Source organism: Oryx dammah, unplaced genomic scaffold, assembly GCF_014754425.2.
Source record: "Oryx dammah isolate SB20612 unplaced genomic scaffold, SCBI_Odam_1.1 HiC_scaffold_26, whole genome shotgun sequence".
NCBI classification, from domain to species: domain Eukaryota; kingdom Metazoa; phylum Chordata; class Mammalia; order Artiodactyla; family Bovidae; genus Oryx; species Oryx dammah.
Genome location: NW_024070210.1, coordinates 78,540,818 through 78,560,401, shown reverse-complemented (window position 1 = coordinate 78,560,401; position 19,584 = coordinate 78,540,818). Strand labels below are relative to the sequence as shown.

The 19,584-nt window shown below is 43.2% G+C and overlaps 1 long non-coding RNA gene across 1 annotated transcript in view; it reads left to right on the top strand.

Moving 5' to 3' along the window:
• Positions 1 to 3,794, top strand: part of LOC120853405 — a 33,538-nt gene extending 29,744 nt beyond the window's left edge. Inside the window, exon 2 of the long non-coding RNA XR_005718774.1 lies at positions 3,579 to 3,794. This is a non-coding gene — a long non-coding RNA (uncharacterized LOC120853405). The remainder of the gene's footprint in view (positions 1 to 3,578) is intronic.
• The last annotated feature ends 15,790 nt before the right edge of the window (positions 3,795 to 19,584 follow it).

Here is a 19,584-nt window from a genome sequence, read left to right as displayed (position 1 = left end):
CATCAAGAGGCTTTTTAGTTCCTCTTCACTTTCTGTCATAAGGGTGGTGTCATCTTCATATCTGAGGTTATTGATATTTCTCCCAGCAATCTTGATTCCAGCTTGTGTGTCTTCCAGTCCAGCGTTTCTCATGATGTACTCTGCATAGAAGTTAAATAAGCAGGGTGACAATATACAGCCTTGACGTATTCCTTTTCCTATTTGGAACCAGTCTGTTGTTCCGTGTCCAGTTCTAACTGTTGCTTCCTGACCTGCATACAGATTTCTCAAAAGGCAGGTTAGGTGGTCTGGTATTCCCATCTCTTTCAGAATTAGGGAGGATATATTGAAAGGTCCCAGAGACCAGGTAGCTTGTTCAAAAGGCTGATGAAACATTTCAAGAGAAAATGGTAGTTTGCATCCAGGTGTTAGTGGTGGAGGATGAAGAGAAGTGCATGGATTTGAGATAATATATAAGATAGGATAGGAAACCTTGGGAAAGGATCAAGTTTAAAACAAAGTTCTTGACTTAAGTCTTGGAGTTCTGCTGAGGGAATTTTGAAGCATCTACATGGATATGCTAAACAACCAGTATACCTAGAAAGAATACATACCAGGTGAATACATACTTCATGTACTCATAGTCAAGTCATATTTATTAACTACCCACTATATGGTAGTCATTGTATTGAGAATTGTATGGAACAGAAAAATATATTGAACTTGTATTCTTTTCTTGAAAGAGTTCAAAATGTATGAGAGAGTAATGAGGAATGGCTGAGAGTATTTGGCATCAAGAGATGAGAATTTGGAGGTTGGATATGATAGCTGTCTTCAAATAGTTGAAAATATGAGGGTTGAACTTAGTGTGTTATACTTCACAATGTGTAACAAACACCAACATAATAAAGTTACAGGGAGGCAGACTTTGATCTGCAATAAGAAGTGATTTTTTAATGTATGGACTATCATTGAAAATACTTGAGACTGAATGATCATTTACTCAATCAATATTTAATGAACATGTAAATTGAATGGAGAGATTCCTACTTGACCTTTAAGATCCCTTCGGGCTTTCAAATTCAACGATTCTAATTTTCTGTTTAAACTCTTAATTGTTTAGGCTGAAGGTCACAGCTTGGATTTCCTTGAGTCCATTTCCTCACTCAGCCCCTTTCTGTATCTTCCCTGGGCACTTTCAGGATTCTGTAATGAGTCATTTCTTTAAGGTTGTGACACCTCATGATAGAAATGACATTATCTTCCTTGGTTTGATGCAGAGGAAGAAGTGTTCTCTGATTCTCTCTTTTTTTCCCCTCTTGCCTCTTACTCCATACTGCGTTTTCAGGATATTGAATGACTTGTTTGTAAGTGCAGCCAATGGATGCCACTGCACTTGGACATAAGGTAACTTTTTTTCTCTCTCTTTCTTACATGGTAACTTCTTGTACCTTTTGAACCATCATATCCTTCATTTCTAGCCACACAGGATGCCCAGGGACTCTTCTGCTTGGGAGCCTGGTGGAAGTGGTATGCTTATTGTCATTCCCTGAGAGTTGACCTCAGAAGTTTTTCAGACACTCTGGGATTTCTCTTTACTGTTCTGAACTCTTTCAAGTGATCTATTTTCATGCTGGATAAAAATCACAGAAAGCAGGATAATAGGGATAACAATAAAATAAATTTATTCAACCCTCAATCACCTCTACCAATGCAGTAGGGAAGAACTAGGACAATACAAAAATATTTGCTGATGTTCATATCACTCATCTGGCTCTTGGATTTCTGCAGAAACACTTGGTCCATGCTCATACTATACTAGAGCTTTTGGTGGCCCTATCTCCACCCACGTCTGAGGCTTCAAATATTATGTGCAAGGCTTTCTTATCTGCCTCCTGGTAAGTTCAGGGATTTCTCTAGGTCTTTACTTTCAATTCCTGTCTGGTTTCTTTTTTCATTGTTTTGTGCCCAGACTCTCTCAGATTGTTACTGGGCAGTCTGCTTGCTTTCCCCTCAAATGTCCCTTTTCCTTGGCTCCAGGCTCTGCTTTTCATGCTCACCCCATTCCCGTCTCAGGTTCTGAGCTGTCTAAGCCCAATATGGGCCAGAACGTCATGTTTTCATCCATCCTGCAGGAGGAACAAACAACTAGAGACACATGGTCTTATCTTCCATCCCTTTTCTTTCTTCCCCATCAGACTTAATCAATCAGACACTAATGACTCATGGTCTTTTTTTTTTTTTTTTCTGATTTGATTTTGACTTGAAGCTGCATAACACAAGGTCCTGGGTTGCAGTAGATAATCCAGGAAGGTCACATGGTGTGTTAAAGAGTACACGGACTCAATAAATATTAATTCATTTCCTAATCTGCTTGTGGATAAATGAGAAATGGTCATACCTAGAATTTATGTAATGCCTTCTTCCAAGGAGCATACAAGGACACAATAGCATCTCAGTGAGACCATTTATTATATTAGTAACACAAATAATCTGTAACCTGATTTGAGGATGACTGATTGCTTATTGTGAGTCTCACACCTGGCTGCGCATCAGAGTCCCTTCAGGAGCTTTTTACAAAAATAGATTCTTAGGTGACATTTGTGAAAAATTGATTTACATGTCTCCATAATATTTTTCAATAATGACGGGGTCCTTAGACCAGTGGTTCTCAAACCTTAATATGCATATAATTAATCTAGGGAATCTTAAGAAAATGCAGATTCTGATTCAGTAGATCTAGGGTGGACCTGAGATTCTACATTCTGACACCTCTAGGTGATGTGATGATGTTGGTCCAGAGACCACATTTGGAACAGGAGGTCTTAGACCAGAGAGGGGAAGAGAAGGGGACAGGGAGGGGAGGCTGAAGTACCTGGGAGCTAGAGCTTTATGCCCACACCAGTGCAATCAAAATCTCCAGATACATTCCAGACATTGGTATATTCAAAGAGTTTCCCAAGTAAGTCAAATATGCAGTTGGAATTAAAAACCATTGTTCAAAATTCTTTGATCATATCTAATGCCCATTTCTCTGTCATCAGGGCAGAAGAACTTGGATATATCCAACAGTTCTTTTTCTGGTTATAGCAGAATTTCTCAGACATGTCCTTGGACCACATGCATCATAATCACCCAGGGTCCTTGTTATAAATACTTCCTAGGCCTGCCCCCAGATACACCGAATTAGAATCTTTGTAGACTGGGTTCAGAATTGGATTGGAAACAATCTCTCTTAGTGCTTTGTCTACACAATAAAGTTTGAGAAAATTTGGCTTATAAGATAAAATCAAATCTCGCTGGTCGTGTAGCCAGGAGGGTTTAAACAAGTTGGTCCCAAGCAGAGCTTTTGCTCTCTCTTTCCCTGCTCTGCTACATTAATCCCTGGTGGTAGGAAGCCTCTGATGCGGCCCTCAAGGAGCCCTACCTCCTGGTATTCATTCATGCTCTCACAAAATCGCCTTCCTTCGAGTATGGGCTGCACTTACTGACTCATTTCTACTAAATGCTATATGGCAGATGCGATGGAATGTCGTTGCTAAGATTGTTTCCAAAAGACTGTGCCTTCCATCTTGGATGCTCTCTCTCCTTTGCTGTAGGGAAGTAAGTACCATACTATGATGGAACCTGTGGAGAAGTCTACGTGAGGACTCAAATTCTGCCAGCATCCACATGAGTGAACTTGAAAGTGGATTCTCTTCCAGCAGATGCTTGAGATGACTGCAGCCTGATGAGAGACCCTGGAGGACCCAGCTAAGACACACCTGGGTTCTTGACCCATAGAAACTGTGAGATAATAAATGCTTTCAACCTTTCCGTGTTGTGATAATTCATTATATAAAGGTAGATACCTAGTACACTCCTCTTGAAATATCCTTCTTCTTCCTTCCCACTTATCCAAGCCCCAACTTTTGCAAACCTTAGCTATCCTAGGAAACTTTTCTCATACTGATTGTCCTTTCATGAACTCCTGGAACACTGCATGTGAAGTCACAGCACTCACTGTTAGATTGTACTTGCTAGTATTTTTTAAAATCATTTATTCATATCTCTAGTTGTAATTTCTAATGCTCTGTCTTCTAAAATAAGTGATAAATCCATTGATGAGAATACAATTTAAAATAGAAGTTAACCCAGAACTCTTTCTATTCCCATGATCTATACCAATATCATAAACACAGTAAGTGCCCTGTAACTAAATGTGTGATGAAGGTAACATTGGAAAGAATATTGGGAAGAAGGCATGAAGAAAGCTGTAGTTTTCACATTCACATCTACTCTGTATCCTAATGCCTGACTTTTAACCTTATGTATACAGAGGATTCCAGACAGATAGATACTTGAGCAGAAAAACAAAGAGATGGCTATTAAGGCCAACAGGATGAAAGCATTCCCTTGATGATTGTGAAATGTTTGTGTCTTTAATCCCTCCTGCCCTTCAGTTTGCTCCGTGGTGCCTCCAGGCCTTGACTTCCTCTAGTTCCAGATACTTCAGTCTCCCTCCATTTCAACTTGTGACTCAGGGGTCTTTTTTTTTTTTTTTTTTAATTCAGTTGATTTATGACCACCTCAGAAATCCCACATTGCCACAAATATTTGTCTCCAAAATCTCTCTTGGCAACCCTCATAACAGAAGGCCATGTGTTATCCCTCCCTGCATTCCCATGAGTCCCCTGGGTTCCTCTGTCACTAAGGGAAGATATAAAACATTCAATACCTGAAATAGTTAGGGAGTATCTCAGAAAATGACTGTAGTCATCCTTCATCACAGACCAGGAGTTAAAGCTATCTCTAATAGCTTTGGAAATTTTGATTAGGATGGTAATGGAAAACCATCATTGCTTTATCTGGTTTATACACACAAAGGCTTTCATGATAAAGACTCTGGGATGAGCTACAGCAAGCACTCCTTAGAGTAGAAATATGTTCATCTCAGCCTCTCCACAATAAGAGGAACTTCTCAGTATTGAAAGCTATTTTTTCCCCCTGGTCTTTTCTCAGGAGTCTGTGAGAGAGAAGCAGGGTCCCCTTGGTCTCCCTGTACAAACCCTAACAGAACTTTCTGCCCACTTTGGCTGATAAAGAAAGTCCCTCTCCACCAACTACAAAGATAAGGCCCCAGCTCAACTCCTGACTCTCTTATCAGATGTTCCTGTTGAGGTTAATTAGTGGTCTCACCTCAGGGGAGGTACTCATCTTAGCCAAAGATGGTCTCTCATTGGATTTGCTGCCTTGGTTTGACTTGGGGAGATTTGAGGCGATCAGAATCAGGACTGTAGCACTGTGGATGTCGGATCCACAGTAGTAAGTTCCAACATCTTTTATTGTTGCTTTTTGAATGTTGAGTACGTATTGATTTTTTGAAGTATCAATTTTCCCTTTGAAATTATCCCTTACATTTTCATTAGAATTATTGCTTAGTCTGTATACCAAAGTTAAGACGTTATTCTCATTCCTCTTATACCAACTCATCTGATAGTTCTTCCAGTTCCCTCCAGTTACATTGCAACGGAAGGTGGCAGGCTCCCCAAGGAGGACAGTCAGAGTTTTGGTCTCTGATTCCAAAATTATATCCAAAGAGACCCCTGAAAGGGAAAGCCCCAAGTTAGAGAGGCCTCAGAGAAGTCCCTCCATCCCACGGGGAGGAGTGTCAGAGCCACGCTCAGCAATGCTCTCCCTTTGACCCCAGCAAACTGTTCCTGACTTTTCTGGAGTAAAAGGCCCATCAGCTTGTCCTTACCTGTCCAGCAGATGGCCAGGTGGAAGAGGGCACAGGTCCCCAGCATGGCTTTATGGAGATGATTCTGCGGTGTGCTGGTACCCTGCCTGTCCCTGCCCAGATCAGCTGCTGTCTAGCCATGGGACGTTTTGTCCGTTGTAAGGGTGGCTGGGGGTTAGCCACTTCCTCAGAGAGAGTGCGACAGGCTTGCAAGGCCACAGGTTAGACTGTTTATTCAGCAAACATGGGCTAATGACATCACAGGTCAGGTGCTATCTGGGAGATGTAAGAGGAAACTTCTGACATAAGGATGTAAAGTTCTGCCTTGAGAGCGCTCAGCTTTTTGGGGAGACAGACACAGAGCAATTGCAAAAGAGTGTGAAATGCTTTTTTTTTTTTTTTTTTTTTAAAGGTAGATCCAAAGCATTCCAGGAGCACAGAAAAAGAGCTGCTTCTGCTTGGGATACTCAGAAGGGGTAACTATGAACTGAGCCCGGAAAGTTGGGAGGAGGCTCTGTTAGGAGAGCATTTCCAGGAGCTGTAGGGGGAAAGGGTGGGGCAGGCAGGAGCTAGCCAGCATGCCAGTTGTCGTTCTTCTGCCTCCACTCAGAATCTGTGCAGCTCCCAATTTCCCCTCTGCTCACAGCCACCCCTGCCTCAGGCAGTTTTCTTCCCTGGTTGCCAGCAATTACTTTACTATCCAAAAGGCCTTCCTGCTTCCAGAATCCTTCCCTGTTTCATCCATTCTCCACGCAGGCCTCACACTAATTTTTTGTTCAGACCAAAGGGGACCAGGTCACACCTCTGCTGAAACTCCTATTGACTCCCCTTGGCTTTTAGGGGAACGTGAAGATCCTATGTCCTGGCCACATGATCTCCCGATCTTCTTCCCTCTCCAGTCTCACTTTTGGCCACTCGTCCACTTGAACTTAGTACTTCTGCTGCACAAAGGACTTGCATGTTTGAAAACGTATTATAGTCCTCATATGCCCAGTTTTTGCAGTGGCTGCTCTTTCTTCCTGAAAAAACTGTACCTTCCTTCTTGTCCACTCCCACCTCATCCAGGGTGGGTGTTCCCCAGGGCTCCTTGAACTTGTTGGGTCATGGCACTTATCACCTTTATTATAACTATCTGATAATTTGTTTTCTGAATTGGAATTTAAGATTCTTTTGGACAAAGATAGCATCTTTGTATTTGCATTCTCAGTGTTCAGCAGAGAGCTTATCAATATGAGAAACTTAACATTTCTGCTGATCCAATCAGAAGTTCTCTGTGGGTCCTCCTGACTCTCAAGGAGACTGGTGGGTTGCTCATCTAGTGATGTCTGAGATTGGGAGAGGATTTGCCAACAACCCAAGCCCAAAGCTGGGGAAGCTAGGTCTGCTGCCCATGTTGTAGGTGAGGGGAGTAGCAGGGCACTCTGCAGCAGCACGACAGCTCCCATGCAACTAGAGTCTGCTCGGAATTGCTTGTGGCTAACATCACGGCATGTGGTCCCATCACTTCATGGGAAATAGATGGAGAAACAGTGGAAACAGTGCCAGACTTTTTTGGGGGCGAGCTCTAAGATCACTGCAGATGGTGACTGCAGCCATGAAATTAAAAGACACTTACTCCTTGGAAAGAAAGTTATGACCAACCTAGATAGCATATTCAAAAGCAGAGACATTACTTTGCCAACAAAGGTCCGTCTAGTCAAGGCTATGGTTTTTCCAGTGGTCATGTATGGATGTGAGAGTTGGACTGTGAAGAAGGCTGAGCGCCAAAGAATTGATGTGTTTGAACTGTGGTATTGGAGAAGACTCTTGAGAGTCCCTTGGACTGCAAGGAGATTCAACCAGTCCATTCTAAATGAGATCAGTCCTGGGTGTTCTTTGGAAGGACTGATGCTAAAGCTGAAGCTCCAGTACTTTGGCCACCTCATGCAAAGAGTTGACTCATTGGAAAAGACTCTGATGCTGGGAGGGATTGGGGGCAGGAGGAGAAGGGGACGACAGAGGATCAGATGGCTGGATGGCATCACCGACTCGATGGACGTGAGTTTGAGTGAACTCCAGGAGTTGGTGATGGACAGGGAGGCCTGGCATGCTGCAGTTCATGGGGTCGCAAAGAGTTGGGCACGACTGAGCGACTGAACTGAACTGAAGTGAACATTCTGACATCACCATTGGTGCTTAGGTGATATCATTATTCATAAAAAGAGCACTAGCTTGGCAGGCCTTAGAGCTGAGTTTTGAGTCTTGCTTTGCAACTTTCCTGGTGGCTCAGACTGTTAAGCGTCTGTCTACAATGCGGGAGACCCAGGTTCAATCCCTGGGTTGCGAAGATCCCCTGGAGAAAGGAATGGCAACCCACTCCAGTATTCTTGCCTGGAAAATGCCATGGACAGAGGAGCCTGGTGAACTACAGTCCATGAAATCGCAAAGAATTAGACATGACTGAGCAACTAACACACACAGAATTGAAGGAGCAGAATTAATAACCTCTGTGTTGTAGGCAAAGTATCATCTCTTGCAGCTAAGGATGGAAGCCACATATGAGCTGGAGTCCCATTTTTCTTTGTCCAGTTGGGATGAAGAAACTATAGTGGGCTGAAGTAGCAAAAAGATCCCAGGGTCAGATCAAATCTGCCCATACTGGCTATTAGCACCATTCTCTCTGACGGTCTCTGCCCCTCTGAGTCTTCAGTATCAAATATCCACTGGATCACTTGAATATCAGTGGGAAAGTGCCAGAACTTCTGATTTTTCTCTATAATTGGAAGTTTTAAGACCTACTTTACCTTTGATTTGAGAACTCATCTACTCTCACCCACTTTGAGTTCTTTGGGTTAAAAAGGAGATAAGTTTGGTGAAGGAAATCCCTTTTCTTCCTCTTGCTCATTAGTCTCAAACATCTCACGTTAAGCATTTTTAACAGTGAAGTCAGACTCTGATGTTTGCCCACGATTTGTCTTCATCTAGGTATGGCAGTTAACTGCTGCTTGCCCAGTTTCTGGCTGCTGTTTCTCTGCTCTGGCATAGGGTGGTTGGACAAGCAACCGAAGAACAGAAATGGAGGTGAATGAAGGGAGTGGAAGTGCATTTTTCTCTCTCTTAGTCTAGATCTCAGCTGCCTGGTATCCCAGGATGGCCTTCAGTAAGTAAGTGGCTTTTGCCCGTCTGACTGATCTGGGCTCAGAATGCTCAGATGGCTGGAATTACTCAGTTTCTCAGATTTGTTTTTCCTGAAATGTCTGGGGCCCACTGGTTGTTTTAAAGCAAACATAAGATATTTTTGGAAATTAGTGAGGAATTTCAATGGGTGTCAAGGAAAATCACAGTGTCATTTGTCTCTAAAAAGATTTTGGCTGCCAGTATTCCATCTGCGACTCAGTTACCCAGCTGCATGGTATTGAATGAAGCAGCTGTGAAGCAAAACAGCATGGAGGCAAGTGGGGGCACTTTAGAGTTGTAATTCTGCTTCTGTCGCTGACTTGGGACCTTGTGATATAAATAAATAAACTTTTCCGTATTTAGTCTCAGCTCAGCTCCTTTAAGATGTTTTCCAGGCTCCTGTCACCCAGCTCATCCTGAAATCCAGAGGTCTTAATTCCAGTCTGTGCCTTCCTTCTGGAACCCTCCCATAATCATCACAACCAAGTACTTGTCTTGTTTTCACATGTGTCTTACTCCGTTCCTCTGTTAGGTTACAAGCCCCACTACAGCGTGAACTCCAGAATGGTAGAAAGCTTATGTTACCTGCCTTGGTATCCTTGGGTCTTGAGACGGTGTCTGGCATATTGAGTAGACACTCAATGTATATTGTTGAATTAAAAAAATGAACCTTTCCAATTCTATAGTCTGAGACTTATGGATACTTGATGAGCATTTATTAAATGGCTTTAATCTTCTTGTTCACCTTTTCTTCCAGGATCATATAGGGAGATTAGAGGGCTTCCAGTGAGAGGATGAGGTGGTTGGGACAGATGCTCTCAAGTATATCATCATCTCTATCAGAGTTTTCATTTGGTCCCTACAGGAAGAAACCCACCCTTGGGCAGTGTTCTCTAGTCAATGCCTTGTTCTCTAATAACTTTCTTCTACTTTATCCAAACTTCCTCTCCCTCTGATGGTGGTGGAAAAGGAACGATTACTTCTCTTACTGAGACTGTTAGGGTGGTAGAATCGGAGATCTGGGTGACAGAGTCACAAAGAATCTGTTTCATTATTGCATGTGATGTGGCGTTGACCTTTGAGTTTTGGTTGCTCTAGGGAGGGTTGACTGAACTGATTTTCACTGGTTGAAAATACAGGAGGGTTCCTAGAGCTGTCAGTGTCCTTTAGGAAACCAGAGTTTTCTGCATAAGCATTCAGCAATTTGGGGGCTGTGTTAAAAATAACCCCAAGGTACCCCTGGGGAAGAGAAAACCCGGAAAGAAAGCGACCCACTCGCTCACCACTGTGTCAGTCTGGGCCTGTCCCATCGGGGTTAAGACTTTGAAATCAGATTTCCAAAGCCAAACTTTGCAAAGGGTCCTTCTCTAGTTCTTTTATCCCAAGAAAAGCCTCTTGTTTTGTGTGATTCTGTGCACTTGAAGGACTGCTCTTGGGGGCACTGGTGCTGATGAGCCCATATGCTGGCTGCAAATGAGAAAGCCAGCGAAACAGCAGGGGATTAGTGTTTCCACTGATGAATAAAAGCAGGATCTGAAGCCGCAGGAGATCCTGCATCTTTAGAAAAGAAAATAGAGAAGACAGGCCTGCTTATTTCTAGTTCTCAGCCCAGCAGTTCACACCCAGGAGTTTTCATGGGTGGTTCCAAGAATAAACAGAGGCCAATGTGAGTGTGTCTTTGTAGAGATTATGCACTTCTGGAATCATGGTATGATCTTCACTTGACAGTTTTTTTAGGATGCCATAAAGTCAGGTGTACTTTGACTTAATTTATAATTTCTTTGGACATAGGAACATTTTCAGGTAATGTAGTATGCCTTACGATTTTGAAAGAACTAATTCCTTATGAATGATTATGTTCATAAACAACTTTAACTTTTTTTCTGGCTCTACATGTATAAATTATTCCACTATCCATTTAGTGGGTCAGGCTACTGTTTTATTTGAATATCTCGTAATGTCTTACTTTCCACTGATATTTTTCCAGTGGAAAAAAATGCACTTTTCTTTTTACTTTTTTCTATGTAGAAGCCTGTAATAATTTATCAGCATCCAGTAATAAAGGTCCTGAAAGTCTTTTGAATTGTATTTCTGTGAATTCCCACTGATATTAGCTCTTACTAGATGGGACACTGATATTTTAAAAAATGCTTAATTGCCCAAGAGATTGACTTATTCTTTATCAAGTTGCTAAGGGCCTAGACCAGCCTAATACAGGGATGCAGATATGTAGTGATAATCACCCATCATGATCTCATCACTATCCACAGCAACAGCAGCTAAAACTTCCTGTATTTCCTCTGTGCCAAGTGACACTCTAAATGCATTGCATGTAATAATTCACTTAACTCTTGCAACAGTCCTCTAAGGTAAGTATTATTATTATAATTATTTTATAACTGGGAGAAGCAAGGCATAAAGTAACTTGCCCAAGGTCATATAGCTAGTGACTCACTAAGTGGAAGATTGGGATCCAAAATTCAACAAGTCTGGCTTCCAAGTCTGAAGGTGAGCTCAATCATTGCTACTGTGCTACTGACTTTTCACATGTATCTGTCTACCTATTATCTATCGATTATTTATTTAATTTACTAGTATTTTACATATGTAAATGTAGATGTTTAAAATCTTTCAGGCTGTTAGAAATGTTAGGTTTTCAAGGGTCTGTGATTAAGATGTTAATTCTTGGGTTTGATTTTTTTTAGTGTGTCCAATTTGTTTGTCGCTCTGGGTATCGGGGACTGTGCTTTTATGTGTCGGGTCAAAGATGCAAGTAATTCAACAAGATTTAATTTTCACTGCTGGTGTAGCAAGATAAATGTGAGGAGCTGTTAACTGCTGAATACATTTTATTATTTGAGAAGTGCTTGTTTTGTCTCTTTGTATTCCCATAGCACTTAGGATATTGATTTCTAAACCACGAGGGTCCTTCGGTTTTGAATGAATGAATCGATGAACAAGTGGAGGGAGTTTAAGATGACACTGAACACCCTCTGTCTTGGTGGATGCCCTCTGAATTTTCTATGTTGAGCTTGCTTGAGGCATACAGCCTTTGTCCTGTGTGATGTTAAGCATGTCTCATGGTGCCTGTAGTGTGGCAGTAAATGGCTTTGTCTCTTGGCTCCTCGCGCCTAACGGTTAAGGTCCTGGAGGATAGCTCTCTGTCCACAAACAGCTGGTAAGGCTCCAATTCCAGGGTGCCTTGAAAGGCATGGTAGGTATGAGTGAGCCTTTGTTAGTCTCTGCAGATATCAGAGTTATATTTCCCTCCAGGAATATTATATAGGCATTGGCACTTCACATGCCTCCCAATCATGGCAGCTCTGTTGGAAGCTGTGTAATTTCAGGTCCCATAGGAACCATCTGGCAAAGAGAAAAAGGAGAGCAAATGAGAATTGAGAAGTGGTGGGAAATTGCAGCCGTTTACCTGGGAGCCAGTTACAGAGGAAGGGCGGCACAACGCAGAGCAGCCGGTACGTGGCAGGGCTGCAGTTCCTCCCAGTGCTGTGTACCATGAAGCCTACTTTGCATGCACCAGGCGCTCAGGCCATCTTATCTGTAACAACCATGTGGCTGCTTCGTTGCTGCAGCCATAAAGGAAAGAGGTCCTCAGGGGTGGTTGGTGCGTGTGCTATCGAAAGACACACTCAGATTTGTTCAAAGGCAGCCATCCAACGGGCCCCTTTGGAGGAGGCTCGGTGCCCCTCTGCCACTAGGGGCCTGAGTTTTCGTTTTCGCATATGGAGCCATTTCCTTATCAGCCCCCAGGGGGCTCATTCTCTGAAAGGAAACAACCCAGGAGAGAATCTTTTGTTGCAAGACATTCGGTGGGTTCTGATCCCTGGGGTCCTTGTTTCTGAGCTTCAGGAACCTGAGGAGGTAGAAAGGTAGAAACAGTCCTTTTCCTGAAGGAAGGATGGCCAGCACTGCCCACCTGACCGGTTCTGGTTCTGGGACTTGCTCTTCAGAAGACAGATAGGGAAGAAGTAATTTGTTCATTTTAAAGGAATTCATTCATCAAGCAACCATTTATTCAATAAATATGTATTGAATGCCAGCTGTATACAAGCTTTCTGCTGAGTGCTGAGGATGCGGTGGAAACGAAAATCAGTTGAAATATCTGCCACCGTTGAGTTTAAAGTCTGGTGGTGATTAACTTCAGAAATATACACGAATCTGGGCAGGGGTGGGTGAGGGGCTTCCGGGGTCTGCACAGATCCAGGCAGGGTTTGTTCCCAGTCAATACAGCTGCTTGTAGGTTCACCCTGGAGGAGCACAAACTAGAAATTTCCCCAGGAATTCATGCCCTATCTTAGAGCTGGAGGGTTCCTTTTCTGCCTACCCTCCTTTATAACCTTTCTTCCTTCAAGAAACAGTTCTGTTTGTTGACAATTCACAGTTTTGAAGTTCCTGTCTTTGCACTGCTATCTTTCTATTCTTGGAGTAGAATCAGCTTGGTTGCAATTGTTCCTGCTGTGAGGATAACGGCATCTTTTGTGTGATGGTTTTCTTTTCACTGTGTACACAGTGAATGCAGAGCTAGGAAATTTTAATTTGGGATAAATAATAAGCTATCTTTAGGGCCAATCTTATTTTGAGAGCCAGGGCTAATGGAGGTCATGGATTCTTTCTCTTTCATTGCTTTCCTCAAAGCCTTGACTCATATCTTTGCTTCTGTCTTCCCTCATCTCTTTCCCTCTCTCTTTCCTAAGACGATTCCTCTTTCTGCAAGATACTCTTTTGAAGAATTTTAAAGGGATTATAGGAGAATGCACAGTGAAATAAAGGGAGAGTCATCCCAGGATGCTTGGTCTTCAGGTTACACAGAAGTGCCATGCACACAAACATGCAGAGGTAGAAGGCTGGTGATGTGGCTGTGGGTGTGCCTGCAGCAAAGCAGGTGGTGTGACAGGGTGGCCAGGCATCCTCCAGAGGCGTGACCACAGCAGTGCTGATATTTGGGACAGTGAGGTTAGTTGAGAAGAGGCATGTGTGTAGTATGACGGCCTGAGACTGACTCATCAAAGACTCCTGGGGAAGGTTGCCCCTGGTGGTGGGAGGTATATAATAGCCAAACCATTTTATTAGGAAGAGGGCTTTGATTGACTGGCCAGGGAGGTCAAGAACTTATGACAGACTTTCTCTGGATCTAGCTCTCCTTACACCAAACTGAAGAGAGAGAAGAAAAGATAACAGTAGTCAAGCGATCTCAGTCCAGTAGCTGGATGCTCCTTCACATGCTGAATTCATAAATAAGAAGGGTGGGCAGCCAATTATAGAATGAGTTTTGAGGGCCCAGAAACTCCCTACCCTCAAATTCTGAAATTCTGTCATTGGAGATTAGTCGTTGGACCATAGAAACATAATAAAAATATTCTTAGGTAGATCAACACTTAAAGTCTTAATATAGTAAAAACAGAAAGAATTAATTTCTGACGACAAAATCTTGAAACATACAAACTAGAGAGTCTTCCAGCACACAAGCGGGAGGCCATTAAGAGGCCATCTCTCCCCCGCTTCACTCCCACTTATCATTCATCTGCTTTTGATGTCTCTTGAATCTGTTTTCTCTTTCCAGGTGCTTATTCCTGACCTTTCCATCTCAGCTTTCACACAAACTTTATATCTGAGCTCACTGCTTTGGGCCTCCAAACCAATCCTCTCATCCACAGTGATCTTTCCAAAACACTTTCCAAGCACACTGCCTCTTATGTATCTCTGATTTCTTATGACTTCTCACAAAATAAAAATCCAAATCCTTTTTCCTGGTTTGCAAGACCCTACCCCATTAGGCCACACCTCACCATGGCAGCCACTGCTCTGGCCTGGCCACCAGTGCTGACTCATTCCCGCAGAGTGGATGCTCTTCTCCAAACACAGTCCCATCCACCTTCCTGAATTGCCTAAGCTGCTGACCCTCTTCTTGTCATGTCTTCCTCCAATCCCTCCATTGATCAAGATTCTTCATCCTTTAAGTCAGTTCGACTATAACTTCCACCAGGGAGCCTTTCCCCATCCTCCTTAACCAAACTAATCTCTCCCTCCTCTCGACAACTGTGCATTGTACTCTGACCAACAGTTATCATGTTCTGATGTTAGAAACGAGTGCTAGGAGGGTCTGTATGTGTCTCCTATGGAAAACACACCCTACCCTACCCCATTCTCTTACAGGTTTCAGGAAGGTCCATATGCTTGAGGAAAAGGTAGATTTCCGATGGATTTTCCCAGGGCCACCACTGTGCTCTGTCCAAAGTACAGCTGTTACGCAACAATGTCTGCCAGGTAGGCAATCTGCTAGTCTCTAATGGGAACTTGAAAGAACACTTCCAGCTGGATCACTTTTGGTGAATGTACCGAAGGATCTGGCTCTGACACTGGCAACATTTGGGGTCCATGGTCCTTTTTGAGGTCCTCTGTGTTCAACAAGCTCTCTTCTTCAGGGAGTAACCCAGTGTGTGTGGTTTGGAGGGACTGACTAAGATTTCCTACACTGCTGCCACAGTGTGAAAAATTAAATCCACCAGTTAGTAACCAGGGTTGCCTGGTGTTGGAGTTGTCTGGAATTATAATTTCAAGGAAAATAATCGCAGACACTTCTCACGTGGGTCACAGTGTCAGTAGGTGTGGACTCAGGAGAGATTTCGAGTTTTTCAAAATCACAAGGCAGGAGGGTGTAAGGTCTGCCATAGATGTCAAACCTGGACATCAGACCCGGTATCAAGCCTCAGGCATTATCCACCCATCGAAGATCTGGACCTGGATATTCAGAGCCCCGAGGCAGGTCTGTATTTGAATGCAGTGCATTAACCCTACGGGCTTTCCTTGCCTCTTGAGTCTTATGTACTGACTGTCAATCTCCTCTCTTATGGAAATTTCTGTACATTGTTTTTTCCAGGTATAGAACAGAGATGATGCCCTAGAGGCCTGTCCCTTGATCATACTGAAGACATCTTGAAAAATAACATAGCATGGGACATGCTTAACATACGATGAACTCAACTCCCATGAACAGTTACAGGAAAATGTTATTTTAGAAAGAAGTTTTTTTCCAATTGCTCTAAGGAGAGTTTGCTTTGATTTACAACATTTTTGTGAGAAGAATGAAGACCCTGAAGACCTAAATTTGAACTGTAGGGAGAAATTTAAGTTGGGTGTTTTTATAAAGGGGTATTTCTTTTCTTTACTCCTTCATTCCTTTTTTCTCTTCTTTCTTTCATTTTGCATTTTTTTAAAACCAGAGGATAACTGCTTTATAGTGATGTGTCTCTTCTTCCTTCCTTCCTTGCTATCTTTTCTTTTCTTTCAGTAGAACTGATCCTTGAAGATTGTTGAGGCTGAGAGGGTTTTGTTGGTAGACTAGAGACGCTAGATGAACTTACGGCACTGTTGTTGAGAAAACCAGAGTAAGGCTGAGAATGAGTTTATTCACATCTAAAACAAATATCCACTCATTCTTGGGGAAAATTATGAAGTCCTCATACAACTAAATTCAGGTGTACACTAAGATAGAAAATATTCTGTTCGTTGGCAGAAACCAACAAAATTCTCTAAAGCAATTATCCTTCAATTAAAAATAAATCAATTAAAAGAAGAAAGTATTCTGTTAAGAAAAATTAATTTGTATCTTTCAAGTTAGAAGTGGAGGGCATATTTTCCCCCAAATATGAATATAGTCAAAGCTCTTGGTGTCTCATACATCATATTTTAAGACCTAGTAACACTGTTTTGCCTTCTTGGGCCATGAAGACCAGCCTCTATCTGAGATGGTGGAGGGTTGGTGAAGAGCTTCCCTGGAAGGAGTAGTTTGTCTCACTGTCAGTCATCCCAGCGCAGCAAAAGAGCTGGTTTTGGACTCTGCACATGGAGATGTGGGAGGCCTGCAGATTTTTACTGGAGGCACTGACTGGTCCCTGCTATGTGGAAGTCTGCAGGGAGACAGGAAGAGGTTGGGTTTGGGATCTTAAAACGTGCATTTCCTTCTCTCCTCTAGCAGTTAGCTGTGCTTTGAATGATTAAGAGAGCAGGCTGTGTCCATCGCCAGGTGGAATCCATTGGCAGTAGGCAGAGGGGAGAGCAGCCTGGAGAAGGGTCTTGTGGGATGACAGAAGGGGGCCTGAAGGAAAGCTCTGGTTCAGTGAAGTTGTGGAGCCCCATGGGGACCCATGGTGGGATGAAATGACCCTAAGTCCCCTGGGGACAGAATGGACGCTCCACATTACCATGATAGAGTCTGCTAGTTATAAACTGAATATTCATGAAACGATGTCAGTATTTTGTAATCCACAGGCTGATGAGATCTGAGGACACATGGGTGATATAACGAAGGACTTCTGAAAGTAAGAGATCTGAAACTCTTGAAGTGGTGTTTGAAATAACGTTTGTACAATGACAACCACTGCTTTAATTAATAACCGAATTATCCTTGGCTGTCTTCAGGACTAAAAATGCACAGCAACTAATTGATGGCTTAAAGTTTAGGTGTTATAAGAGCTGGAAAATAGCAACAAATCTGAAAATGGCTAATTCCAATTTACGCATATATATGTATGAATGCTTCATCTACCCATTCACTGAACGAACATTTATTGTCAAACACAGTGTTTACTGCCAGGAATATAGAGCTTATTAAGACATTACCCTCAAGGAGCTTACACCTGAGTGGTTAGAGATAGGTAGGACTCTGCATCCCCATTCAGAGAGACAGATGGTTCCTGATTAATGACACCATGAGGCAGACTGTCGTCTCAATCCTTCCCAGGGGGTTGGAACCAAACCTGCTTTCTGGTGAACTGCCTTTTATTTGTATGACCCAGGTTTGGAGGAGCTGCTGTAATGGGCTTGACCAGGTTGTGCTCTCGGGGTGCTCCAGTGGTCCTTCGTCTTGGCTTCCAACCAGAGGCTATATCCTACAAGGACGGCCCAGGTGGGGCCCAAGATGGAGCAGAGCATCTAGAGATTTGGCCGGTCCAGCACTGCCCTCCAGTGGACAAATGTAGGCGTGCGGGAACCGCGAATTCCCAGAGCGAGGTTCTGAGGTGTTTGCCCATTCATCAGGGGACAAGGAATAACCCCTTTGGATGAGGCTGGGAAAGCAGGAATTGGAAGCCACAGTTGAGAAATTAAAGCGAGAATTAAGATGGATTAATGACCAGGCACTCGGAGTTGTATGTGTAGAGAGAACTAGAAACAAAACTATGTCAGTCTCCCAATTTGAATTTTGGCTGACAAGATGGCCAGGCTGCCTTGGCGTGTAGAAAGTGCAGTGATACTGGAGGGGCAGTGATCACCCAGAGATGCAACCCCAGTCCTCTCAATCCTCCCTGGTGTAGGTTCTCAGAAGGCTTTGATCAAGAATTATTATTTTCCAGGTTGATGGGCAGTCAGGGAACAAGCACAAATGTCCTGAAATGAATTCAGAGGTAAATTCTCCAAACATTAGATTTACAAAGGGATCTGGCCCATAGGGAGACAAATCTGTTCTCAGCATTTCTCCTGGGACTCAAGCATTCTCAGTCTCCCGACATCCTACATACGGGCAGCTCAATAACTCTACTTTGGAGGGGAATTTCTCTCTCTTAGAAGCAAGAAGTCTTCCTCTCAGCCCTCTGTTGGGTCAATGTCACTAGAAGATGTCCAGCACAGTAGAACACTGTCGTGTGTCCCAGATCACGGATCTAAGAGTCAAGGCTGAAGTAGTCTTGGCAGCCAGTGTGCGCTTGGCAAGGTCTACAACTTCTGCAAGGTTCCTTCCTTTTATGTTAGCACATCTTAGCACATGGTGTCCTCCAGAGATATCATTGCTTACCTTGCAAGGTCATGGAAGCAATGGAATTTCACTGTACCCTGAATCTCCCCCTGCTTTATTTCTTCTAGTTGATCTATGACTTGGCTTCCTGAATCTTCAAGCCTGAAATCTTCCCTGCCCCTGCCCTTGTTGGTGTCTTTCCCCTGCTCCCTTGAAGAGAGAAATGGGTTAGAGAAATTTTCTGATCAAATGGAAAAAGCAATGCCAGACAAACAGTTACAGCTCAGGAGCTGAGTAACTGTAGTATAATGCATCTTGGTGGTCGGCTTGCTCACACTGTTGCCTCTAAAACCCAAGCATGCACAGCCTTACTGTAGAAGACTCCAGTCTTTACTACAAGAACAAGGTTCAATCTGTGTATCCAGGGCAGGAGTCTGAGAGCAAGATAATGAAGATGGAACATGAATATTTTAGTTACAGGGCTCTTAGAAGACAACATGAGTCGTAGTAACTCTGTGCCTGTTTGTAGCTCTGTGTGCACTGCCATGTAGTTAGACAAAAGCTTTCTAAAGTCAAGAACTGTGCCTTCCCTGCCCTCCTTCATAATGCAGGGCACTTGCTGATAAGCATATTGCGTCATAGCACAGTGGTTAAGAGACGATGCTTTGGAATCCAAGCCCTTTTACTTTAATTTTTCAAATCTTGGGAAAAATTCCTAGCCTTTCGGAGGCTTGGGCTGCTCATCTGTAAAACAGGGATAATAATACCTGCCCCCCACTCCCTGCCCCTAGGCAGAGCATCTGTGAAGATTTGGAGAGCTGGTGCCTGTGCAGCCCTGGGCATTGTGCATGGCACTAGGTCAGTGTTGAGTAAAGAGTAGTTATTTTATTATTTCCATGTGTATATATGCATGAGATCTCTGGGCACATGAGAATTTTTCAGTCAAAGTCCAACTCAGCAGCAAAATAAATCAGCCTCATTTCAG